At 43.6% G+C, this 10,954-nt stretch overlaps 1 pseudogene; it reads left to right on the top strand.

Annotated features, from left to right (window-relative positions):
- The first annotated feature begins 9,878 nt into the window (after nucleotides 1-9,878).
- On the top strand, nucleotides 9,879-10,384 carry LOC120838849 (annotated as a pseudogene).
- Nucleotides 10,385-10,954: the final 570 nt, after the last annotated feature.

Genomic DNA, 10,954 nt, shown 5'->3' with positions numbered 1-10,954 from the left:
TGTCTATAAAAACTTGTTCGATGAACTGCGCGCCAAGAGTGGCGCGGCTTGCCACATAAAAAGTGGCGCACCCTACGTGATCAAGAACGCGACAAAGAGACACACGGAGACGACCCCAAACCCCCGATCCACTCTAAACCAAATTAAGCAAAGCCGTGCCAAACCAATCCAAATGAAACCAATCCAAGGACGGCGGCACGTATCAAGATAATAAATGCTGCCAGTATTTTATAAAGGCCGAGATGACTAAAAAACAATGTCGGCTGATGATTCCTTAAATCGCAGCCTAGTGCGGCAAGCACGGTCGATCAACAAAAACAGAAGTAGCTCGAGTGAGAAGGAAAACTCGGCCTCCAACGGTCTCTGCTCAAAGAACAGCATACGACTGACGGACACCACAGAACTGCGGAACCCCTCACCCAACACATCCAACAGAGATTATGGTGAGATTTCAAACCAGATGGACGTCACCCTACCTAACAATACCGCCCCCCCCCCCCCCAAAGAAAAAAAAAAGAGAGAAAAAAATTTGGTCGATTCATATGCTTACTATATACAAATACTGCATAAACTTCCGTAGAATTACGTGTGGGTGGCCCACGAAAAAAGAAACGGGGATGATATATGTATTAATCGTTTATTTGCGTACAAATGCGCGAGGTAAGCACAGCGAGGCGATGCTCTAATCACTGCGACGTTGTCGGTGTAACCTGTGGGAAGGCGCGTTTGTGTTTTTTGCTGCCCCTTGTCAGCAGGCGAAAGTTCAACACACCCAATTTCGTCAGCTTGCATTTAGTTATTTTCGTAACTAATCAGGGTGAACGAGATTTGGTAGAAATGTGCGGAGCACTAACATAAACATAGTACATTTCTTTCAAAGTGGATAAGCGGTTCAGAAGTTCACTGTTTTAGGGTAGTTTCCCCGTCGCACGACTCACGCGGAGACAGACCAACGGCTTGCGAGGAACAAAAGAAAAACAAAGAAAGCAACCTGTAAGCGTGATGACCTGTGAGTGTGAGGACCTGTCGGTAAGATGAGCGTGAAGATCTCTGTGAGTGTGAGGACCGTGAGGACCTGTGAGGACCATGAGGAGCTGTGAGTGTGAGGACCTGTGAGTGCGAGGACCGTGATGACCTGTGAGTGTGAGGACCGTGAGGACCTGTGCGCGTGCGAGGACCGTGAGGACTTGTGAGTGTGAGGACCGTGAGGAGCTGTGAGTGTGAGGACCTGTGAGTGCGAGGACCGTGATGGCCTGTGAGTGTGAGGGCCGTGAGGGCCTGTGTGAGTGTGAGTGTGAGAACCGTGAGGACCTGTGAGTGTGAGGACCGTGTAGAGCTGTGAGTGTGAGGACCTGTGAGTGCGATCGACCGTGATGACCTGTGAGTGTGAGGACCGTGAGGACCTGTCAGTGTGATGACCTGTGAGTCTGATGGCCTGTGAGTCTGATGATTTGCGATGACCTGTGAGAGTGATGACCGTGATGATATGTGAGCGTGACGACCGCGATGATGACGGCGAGTGAGTTTTGGTTTTGTGTTGAACCGTGAGGGTGAGTCCGGGTGATGACCCTATTTTGAATAAATCGTGATCGTGAGCGGGCGTGAGTCCTGATTGAGGAAAAAATAGTGATCGTGAGTTTGAGTGAGGACAGCTTAAAATGCCGACCTATGCCTACACCAAGGCGAGAATATTATATTTCACACGGTCACTTCAGAACGCCTAGCGAGTGTATTTTTACCGCAGCAGTGACTATTGTGAAAAAACAAATGAACTCATTGCTGGCGGCGGATATCACCTGACGTCTCTGCATCCACAAGTGGAAACATAAGCTAGAATTCTCTTTGAATTGTTATAAAAAATATCAATAGTTGAAACTAAAAATATATACACTGCGTCGTTTATCACATAGTACAAACAATCATCAAAGGCAAGAAGTGTAAATTCGTCCTCGTTAACACATTATGCACATAAAACAGCGAAACCGATTCTGCCATTAATTAATCTCTTAAAGGGTGTCGATTGATAGGGTTAAAAATTTTAATCGAGGCCCAGCACAATTTTATATACAACATCAACCAACTTCTAGCTCAAAGGCACTCCCTTTTTTAAGCTCAGCCATTTTTGCACTTCGAAATGTTCGCAACTTCGGAACAAAAAAAAATTATGCCGAATCCAATATGCTCAGCCTCCATTTGAGCGCCAAAAAATGCAAAGACCCCAAACCACAGCACATCATTACTACTGTTGTCAAGTATTTCCTATATTCCAAGAAAAAAAAACGAGGAATCTAACTCTACGTATTCGAAAATACCAGCTTATTTCTTAGAAGTTGTCAGCCACACGTAGCTGACCTCTTGCGCATTGTCCCAAAACAGCTTCGGAAGCTCATTTTCTTGATCTTGCATCACGTCCCCACAGCTGGCCGCATGGGCATTTTCAAAACATATATTTGTCCACCAACCTGTTTTACCGGCAAGGCGTGTATAGTGATGTCTTCAAATATGTCTCATCCTGCGAAAAATGCCAGCGACGCAAAAAGTCTACCCAACCGACGGCTGGTCACTTTCAATCCCTGTTGAATAAATATTGCAAAAAGAAGTAACGAGAGATTGAATTATAGACGACGACGACGAGAACGGAGGAATCGATGGTGACTCCGGCAGCAACTGGAACGAACATGTAAATAATGTACATACACTCTTCCTTCTTAACGAACTCGCTAAATTTAATCTTCTTAACGAAGAAACGTAACAAAATGCCGCCGAAACCTGGGAGTAGCTGAGTCAAGGAAAGGCAAAAAAGACTTGGAAAATCCATCGTAAAACCCAACGATCACCCGAGTGGACTTACCTCAACGAAAATGAATCAGCTAACGCCAGCCGCCATCGAACAACTTAAAAGAAGAAGAACCGTGGTTCGATCAGCGACCACCAGGATCATTTCCGAAATCGTCACTCTTCTGGAAATGGAACCTACGTCCATCGGGAAGCTGGAAGAAAAGCTTAACATGTTGTCACTCAAAAAATCTGCGTTAAAAGAAATCGACGATCAGACTGAGAGGGCCATCATCGATGACACGCTCGAATAGGAGATGCTAAGCGCAGAAGGCTACGCCGAAAGAATAAGCTCAACGAAAACAAAGGTCCTACGGAAACTAAAAGAGCATGAACGAATGACTAACATGACGTTTGACACCTCAATGCCAGGCGCAAGAACACGCAACGAACTTCCGAAGCTGAAAATTGCAAAATTTACGGGTGACATACGGTCATGGCAAGGTTTCTTGGACCAGTTTGACGCTACAATCAACCAAAACGTCTCTTTGTCTGAAATTGGCAAGTTTAAATATCTGAAGAATTCCCTTACAGCTAAAGCTTACGCAGCAATTTAGGGCTTACAACTGATATCTGAAAACTACCCCGTCACTGGACATCCTGAAAACAAGATTCGGGAAAAAAGAGCTGATCATAGGAGAACACATGTCACGGTTACTGGCAGTGAGAACAGTCAGCAACTCTCAAAACGTGGAGAAGCTCAGGTTGTTGAATGACGAAGTTGACACAGGAGTCCAAAGCCTTGAGGCGCTTGGTGTCTCTTCAGACACCTATGGGAAACTCCTACTAACAGTTCAGCAAAACGCTGGGCCATCAGACCTCGAACTAGAATATCATCGAAAAAAAAAACACCGGAAGCGACAAACGAAGGCAACGTACTAAAACAGTTTTCGAACTTCTTGAAAAGCGAAATCGGAAGTCGAAAGCGGACTCAGCTTGAAAACCAAAGAGTCCAACCAACTGCCAGTCTGGTCAGTTCTTCAACTAGGAGAAACGAATGACCTAGACGATATGCACCTTTGACAGCTATGTTCGCGACTGGAACTAACACCAACGAAAACAGTGCCTGTTCTCCGGATCAGCTGCCCATATAACTTCCAACTGTTCGGTGCGTATCCCCTGGACCGAACACAAAATCCTGAAAAGGAACAATCGTTGCTTTCGATGCACTAAACCTAACCATTTGCGAAGAATTGCAAAAGTGCAAGATGGCCAAAGTGTGCTAATTTTTCAAAAAGACATGCAACAACGATGTGCGACCCGAACTGTAATGCATTGGAAAAGCAAACTCTGAACAAGCCTTTAATAGAAACTAACGAAGCAGTCCCTACCGGAAATGTGCTCCAGTCCTCTCTGAAGGCCACTGATAAGAAAAATAGAGGGCCTTGCCAAGTGCTTCTACAAACAGCAAAAGCGTGGGCAGAAGAAGAAAGAGACCGTGCGTTCGTTCGGCTCCTCATTGATGGTGGAAGTCAACGCACTTTTGTCCGAAGGGACATCGCAGAGAAACTTCACCTGAAGGTTTTTGGAGAGGAAGACTTGACCATCTTTACCTTTGGAGAAGGCGCAGCAACAGCTGCAAGAAAATGTCAAAAATGAATCTATGGCTTCGCAATCAATAAAGCAGAAAGGACGTACACATTGAAGCTTTAGAGGTCCCACAGATTTGTGCCGACATCATCGCCGCACCACCAGAGGTAGCGCTGAGCATACCTGAAGACATGCTCATTGCGGATACCGCTTTCAGCAACGACGAATGTGAGAAAGGCATCAGCCTTCTTATCGGAACTGACTATTACTGGGAAGTAGTAAGTGGAAGTGTAAATCGCTTGGAAAACGGGCTGATGTCCGTCGACACTATCTTTGGCTGGACTCTACAAGGTCCCGTGTCCTCAACTTCGTCTACTGGTATATACTCATCGATTACAGGCGTATTCAAAGTGATTACAGCTGACATAACTGATATATCTGCACAGCTGCGGTCAGTCTGGGAACTGGAACATATTGGGATAACTACAAAAGAGTCACCGACCAAAGCAAATCTAATGTTCGAAGAATTGCAGAGCAAAGTAAAATATAAAGATGGACGGTATGAAGTTTCCTTGCCATGGAATGACCAACTTGTGTAAAAAAATACGTAAGCCTTGGATGACGAGGGAGTTATTGCATAAAATACGTGAGAAAAACAGCATGTACCAGCGCTTCTTAAAAACAAGGGACTCTGAAGACCTCAAAGCTTTCAAGAGGTATCGTAATAAATAACTGGTTTACAAAGGCGTGCGAAATCTGAATACTTTACAAGTCTATTCACTAGAGATGATAACAAAGATTCACGTGTCCTTTGGGAAAGGGTAAACAATGTATTGCATCCAAACCGTGAACGCCAAACATTAGATAAAATAACCTGGGGAGATGTTCAACTGTGTGGCTGCGCTGTGGCGAATGCTTTTAACAGTTACCTAGTGAACCGATCAAGTGATGTAGATCTGCGTCAAGGTGGACCCGGTGCTTGTGGTTATATCAATCGTAAATTCGAAAATTCTTTTTTAATGAGTCCGACACATGAGTGTGAAGTTCTCACGGTTTTTAAAAACCTAAAAAACTGCAAAAGTCAAGACGTAAATGATTTCAATATCAAACCGATTAAGTATGTCGTCGATATTGTGACACCTGTGTTAACGTATATATTTAATCTCTCGCTTTCTTCCGGTGTTTTTCCTAAAGCAATGCAGCGCGCTAAGGTGGTCACTTTGTATAAAGGTGGCGATAAAAATATGTTTAAAAATATAGACCTATTTCATTGTTATCCATATTTTCAAAGGGTCTTGAGAAAATAATTCATCAGAGACTTTATTACTACCTAGAAATAGGTAGGAAGTTATTTCTAATAGTCAGCATGGCTTTCGTAAGCACCGGTCAACAGAATCAGCGCTCTTAGTACAAAAACAGCAGATCATTGAAAGCTTTGAAAACAAGGAACTTATTTTGGGTATGTATATCGATTTTTCAAAAACGTTTGACTTAATTAATCACACAATATTGCTGGAAAAGTTAGAGCGCTATGGTATTCGTGGAACTGCTTTGAATTTATTTAGATCTTACCTGCAGTACCGTACACAATTCGTTACCATTAACAACTATATTTCAACCACTCAAAAAATTAAAACCGGAGTCGTCAGGGTAGTGTGCTCGGGCCACTCTTATTTATTATTTTTATTAATGATATTGAAAATAGTGTACCACAGGCAAACCTTGTTTCTTATGCTGATGACTCAACTATTTTTATTAAGGGACACACAGCGGATGAAATAGAGAGCACGGAATAAGAGTCCTTTAAAACATCGATTTGTGGACAAAAGTAAACGGGCTAAAAATAAACGCGGAAAAAATTAAATGTGTGTTATTTCGACTACGAAACAGACAAGTAGCTAATTTGCTTCAAATAACTTTAGGGTCTTCAACACTTCAAGTGGTGAAGTCGGTAAAAATATTGGGCGTTTATTTCACTGAATCGCTGTCATGGAATGAGCACGTTGATTATATACATCAAAAAGCTCGTAAATCTATTGGTCTCCTTTTTAAGAATCGGGATGTCTTTCCAGCAGGTGTTAAATTACTTTTATATTATTCTTTGATTTACACTCACTACGTGTATTGCCATTTAGTTTGGGGCCAAACAACGATCCAAAATATAACAAAACTACTGCTAACCCAAAAGAGGGTTCTTCGAATTATCGCAAATGTACCCTTCTTGCACCCTTCTCGGGAGCTCTTTCTTAAACATAACGTCATTCCTATTGACCACTTGTACCAATTTCGCCTGCTGGTGATGTATAATATGGCATTAAAACATAATATTTCTTTCCTTTTCGCACTGTCGGGCTTAGCAAAACTGGACCATAAATATGTCACACGTCAGGGCGAAATTTGGAGCGTTTCAATACCTCGTACGAATTACGGCTTTACATCATTAAAATACGCATTACCATCTTTACTTAATAAACTCGAAGCCAATGGTATCAGCATCTATGGGATATCAAATCGGATGTTGGCGAAAATCATATTACAGACAGCATAATTTTTACCTCTTATGCCTTGAGTTTTTGTATCTGTGGTGAAACTTGTTTCTACTTTAAAAATATTTGTTTTTTGATGCATTCAAGCTGATTGCAACAATGTGAATTCTCTTGATTGTGTTTTAGTGTCGATTTTTGTGTTTTCGTTGTGTTTCCAATGCTGCTTCCCCGCCAAAGTGTGTTAGGGCGCCAGGACCTCGTCAAGCTGCAACCGCAGCTTTTTGTCCTGCCGTCCTCCCTTTTTGTACCAACCAGAATGGTAAATAAAATACATTATTATTATTATTATTATTAAGTTGAAGAGCTGAGCGACAACAAGGCGAATGCAGAAAGAAGACTCAGGTCGCTAACCGTACGCCTCATGAAAAACAGAGCGTTTATGATGGACTACGACACCACAATTCGGTAATGCTTTGTAAATTGCTTTGCAGGAAAGCTCGTAAATACAGAGGAAGCCGGAAATCCAGCATATTACTTGTCACATCTAGCGGTTGTGCGACAGGAACGACAAACAAAAAAGTTGCGGGTTGTATGGGACACGTCTTCTAGCACCACAGGGGAACTTTCTCTGAACGACGTCTTGTCCAGCAGAATAAATTTAAACTCCTGACTTGATCGATCTGCTGATCGCGTTTCGTACGCACAATATCGCAGTAACAGCTGACATCGAGAAGGCATTTTTTCAAGTCACCTTGGCGGAGCAAGATACGCATTACGCTTCATGTGGTATGACAGTACACCAAGACAAGGACATCAAATACCACAAGTGGCAACGTGGAGAATGACCAGAGTTCCCTTTGGAGCAACATCAAGTCCGTTTCTCCTGGCAGACACGGTGAGACACCATTTAGACCTAATGAAACAAGAATTTCCTCAAACCACGAAGATTTTAAAGGACCACCTGTATGTTGATGACCTGGTAACGGGCGCGGAAAATATGAAAGAGGCAGAAGTCCTCTGCAGAGAAGCAAGGCAGATGAGGTCAGGAATGAATCTCCTGAAGTGGAAGTCAAATAGTCCAAGATTATTAGAGGAATTGAGGAAAGAAGGTTCCGCCCAAGAAGAGCTAACCGAACTGGTTGGCCCAATGAAAGTTTTAGCTGTTGGTTGGGAAGCACGGACAGACATGATCAAATTCAATCTTACTTCTCTCATCAACTTTCTGAGCTCAAGTGAGGACAGCAAACGCTTTGTGTTGCAAGCATCATCTCGCATTTTCGATCCAATGGGACTACTGGCTCCTGCAATAATCACTGTAAAGGTTCTGTTTCAGCAGCTATGCGAGCAAGGAGTTGGTTGGGTGAGACATTACCTTCTGACCTTTAAGAAGAGTGGGACGAATGGTGTTAAGATCTCACTGCATTGAAAAACATCGCGGTCCCAAGACTCATTGCTCTCGACTTCTCCAAAGACGAAACAGAAAAGGGGTTGCATGTCTTCTGCGACGCAAGTGCAAGAGTACACGGAGCTGTAGCGTACCTGACATCAAAAGAACAAAATGGTAAGAGGGTCGCTCTAATAGTGGCGAAATCGAGAGTGGCACCCATCAAGCGGGTAACTGTTCCGCGACAAGAACTTATGGGGGCATTATTTGGCGCTCGACTGTCGAAGTTCCTCACAAGCAAGCTGAAACTGGAAGGACTTCTAGTATATCTGTGGTCGGACTCTAGGATTGTCCTGTATTAGATTCATGGTTCAAAAACCCGGTGGAAGCTATTCGCTACAAATCGGGTCACGGAAATCTAAGTTCTGACGGAACCAAGGGACTGGAGGCATTCCCCTGGTACAGAAAACCCAGCAGACCTCCTAACACGCGGATATATGCCAAAGTCTTCAGTACAGAGCAAGACATGGTGGAATGGACCCGCCTGATTGCATCGCTCCGAAACATCATGGCCGAGTCAAATTCAGGGTAAACCAGAATGCAATGAATACCTCGCGGAAGAATAGAAAGCGACTATTAAACAACTCACAGTACCGCAAGATAATCAACTGGTGAGCTTGAAAGACTACAGTTCATTTATTAAGTTGATTCGTGTGACGGCGTGGATAAAACGTTTTACAAAGAACGTCAAACAACAAGGCCAACAAAGTGGTCTCCTGACGAGCGAGTAAATTATAGAAGCTGAAAAATTCTGGATAAAAACACAGAATGAGGCCTTCTTAATAGAAATCACACTCTTTCGAGATCAACGACAAGTTCAGAAGACTTCAATAATCATGGTGCTTAACCCACCTATAGACTGTGATGGAATCGTAAGAGTTGGTGGTCTATTGGAATTTAGTGACAACGAAGGAGAAGTGAAACATCCAATTGTTTTACCTGCAGACCACCGATTTACCTTCCTTCTCATCGCTGAAGAACATTGTCGGCTACTGCACGCCGGAGTTCAAGACACGTTGACGCAAATACGTGAAACTTATTGGGTTTTAAAGGGAAGGCAAGCCGTAAGGACGGTCATACGTCGCTGTATAACTTGCCAAATTCAAACTTGTGCACCAGCCTCCGAGCCTGTAGCTCCACTACCAGCAGACCGAGTTTTAAGGCGCGAACCGTTTGAAAAAACAGGGGTCGATTTTGCCGGGCCGCTTATCTGTCGACGTGACTGCAGAAGCTACAAGATTTACATCGTCCTGTTTACCTGTGCCGTGACACGTGCTATGCACCTCGAACTGGTGAGCTACCTAACGACAACAGCCTTTTTATTGGCATTAACACGATTCGTGGCACGCAGAGGTAACCCGAAAACGATTTATTCCGACAATGCCTCAATGTTCAAAACAGCAGCCAAAGACATCCAGAGGGTGTTTGAATCGATAGAACGGTAGGAAGTGCAAACGTACTTTGCAAACCACATAATTAGATGGAAAACGATCGTAGTGAGAGCTGCCTGGTGGGGCGGGTTTCGGGAGAGACTAGTGAGGTCAGTCAAAATTTCGCTGCGTAAGGTTCTGCGCCGCAGTAGTCTGAATTTCGAAGAACTGACAACTGTCTTCACAGAGGTAGAAGCAGTAGCCAACTCCCGTCCGGTGACGTTCATTTCCACCGATGCAAACGAACGAGAGGCTCTCACTTCAACGCACTTTCTGGTGGGACACAAATTGACCAACCTCCCCTCCTATCAAATGCCAGAAGAAGATCAAGCAAGCCCCGAAAACTTGGAGCGAGGTTGGAAATATCTAAACACCATGATGAATCAATTTTGGAGAAGATGGAGATCACAATATTTGGTAGAACTGAGGTCAGCCCACATCGCTAAACCCAGCAATTCAAGCTGTATACAAACCGATGACCTAGTCCTTCTCAATGACAATAGACTACCGCGACACACGTGGAAACTCTGAAGGGTCAACGAGACATACCCAGGAAGGGACGGCAAGGTGCGTTCTTGCAGAACAGTGGTGGTCGTGAACTTTGCAGTGGTCGTGAACTTTGCCAGCCGATACAGTTATTATATTCCCTGAAACTGTAAGAATGAGCTTTCGCTCATTTTCAAGGGAGTTTGTTGAATAATTATAGCAAAAAGAAGAAGTAACGAGGGATTGAACTATAGACCACGACGACAAGAACAGAGGAATCGATGGTGACTCCGGCAGCAGCTGGAACGAACATGTAAATATTGTTCATAAACCCTTCCTTCTAACGAACTCGCTACATTTAATCCTCTTAACGAAGAAATGCAACAATCCCTCCCTCCACCTTATTACATCTTAAAGTAAGTAGGTATCGACATCATTGTACTCTTTCCTGTAACATATTCGGGCAACCGTAAATTGATAATGCGATCGATCATTTCTGGCGGTAAGATGATGTGAGTACCTTTCCCCAAGGAACAGCGCTCAATTAGTCCGTTTTATCTTTCACGCGTCATTTTACTTCAAGTCGCTCTTCGACAATTAATCAGTGATTGTAGTCGTGTTTTTCTTTCGCTGATTTTCAAAGACCTTTTGAATATGTGTGCTTCTTTTCACACACCTTCGACCGCGTACCACCCTTATACAATCGAACTGGTAGAAAGATTTATACGCACCGTTGCCCATAC

This window comes from Ixodes scapularis, unplaced genomic scaffold, assembly GCF_016920785.2.
Source record: "Ixodes scapularis isolate PalLabHiFi unplaced genomic scaffold, ASM1692078v2 PGA_scaffold5__190_contigs__length_132052651, whole genome shotgun sequence".
NCBI classification, from domain to species: domain Eukaryota; kingdom Metazoa; phylum Arthropoda; class Arachnida; order Ixodida; family Ixodidae; genus Ixodes; species Ixodes scapularis.
This window is presented reverse-complemented; position numbering and strand designations above follow the sequence as displayed.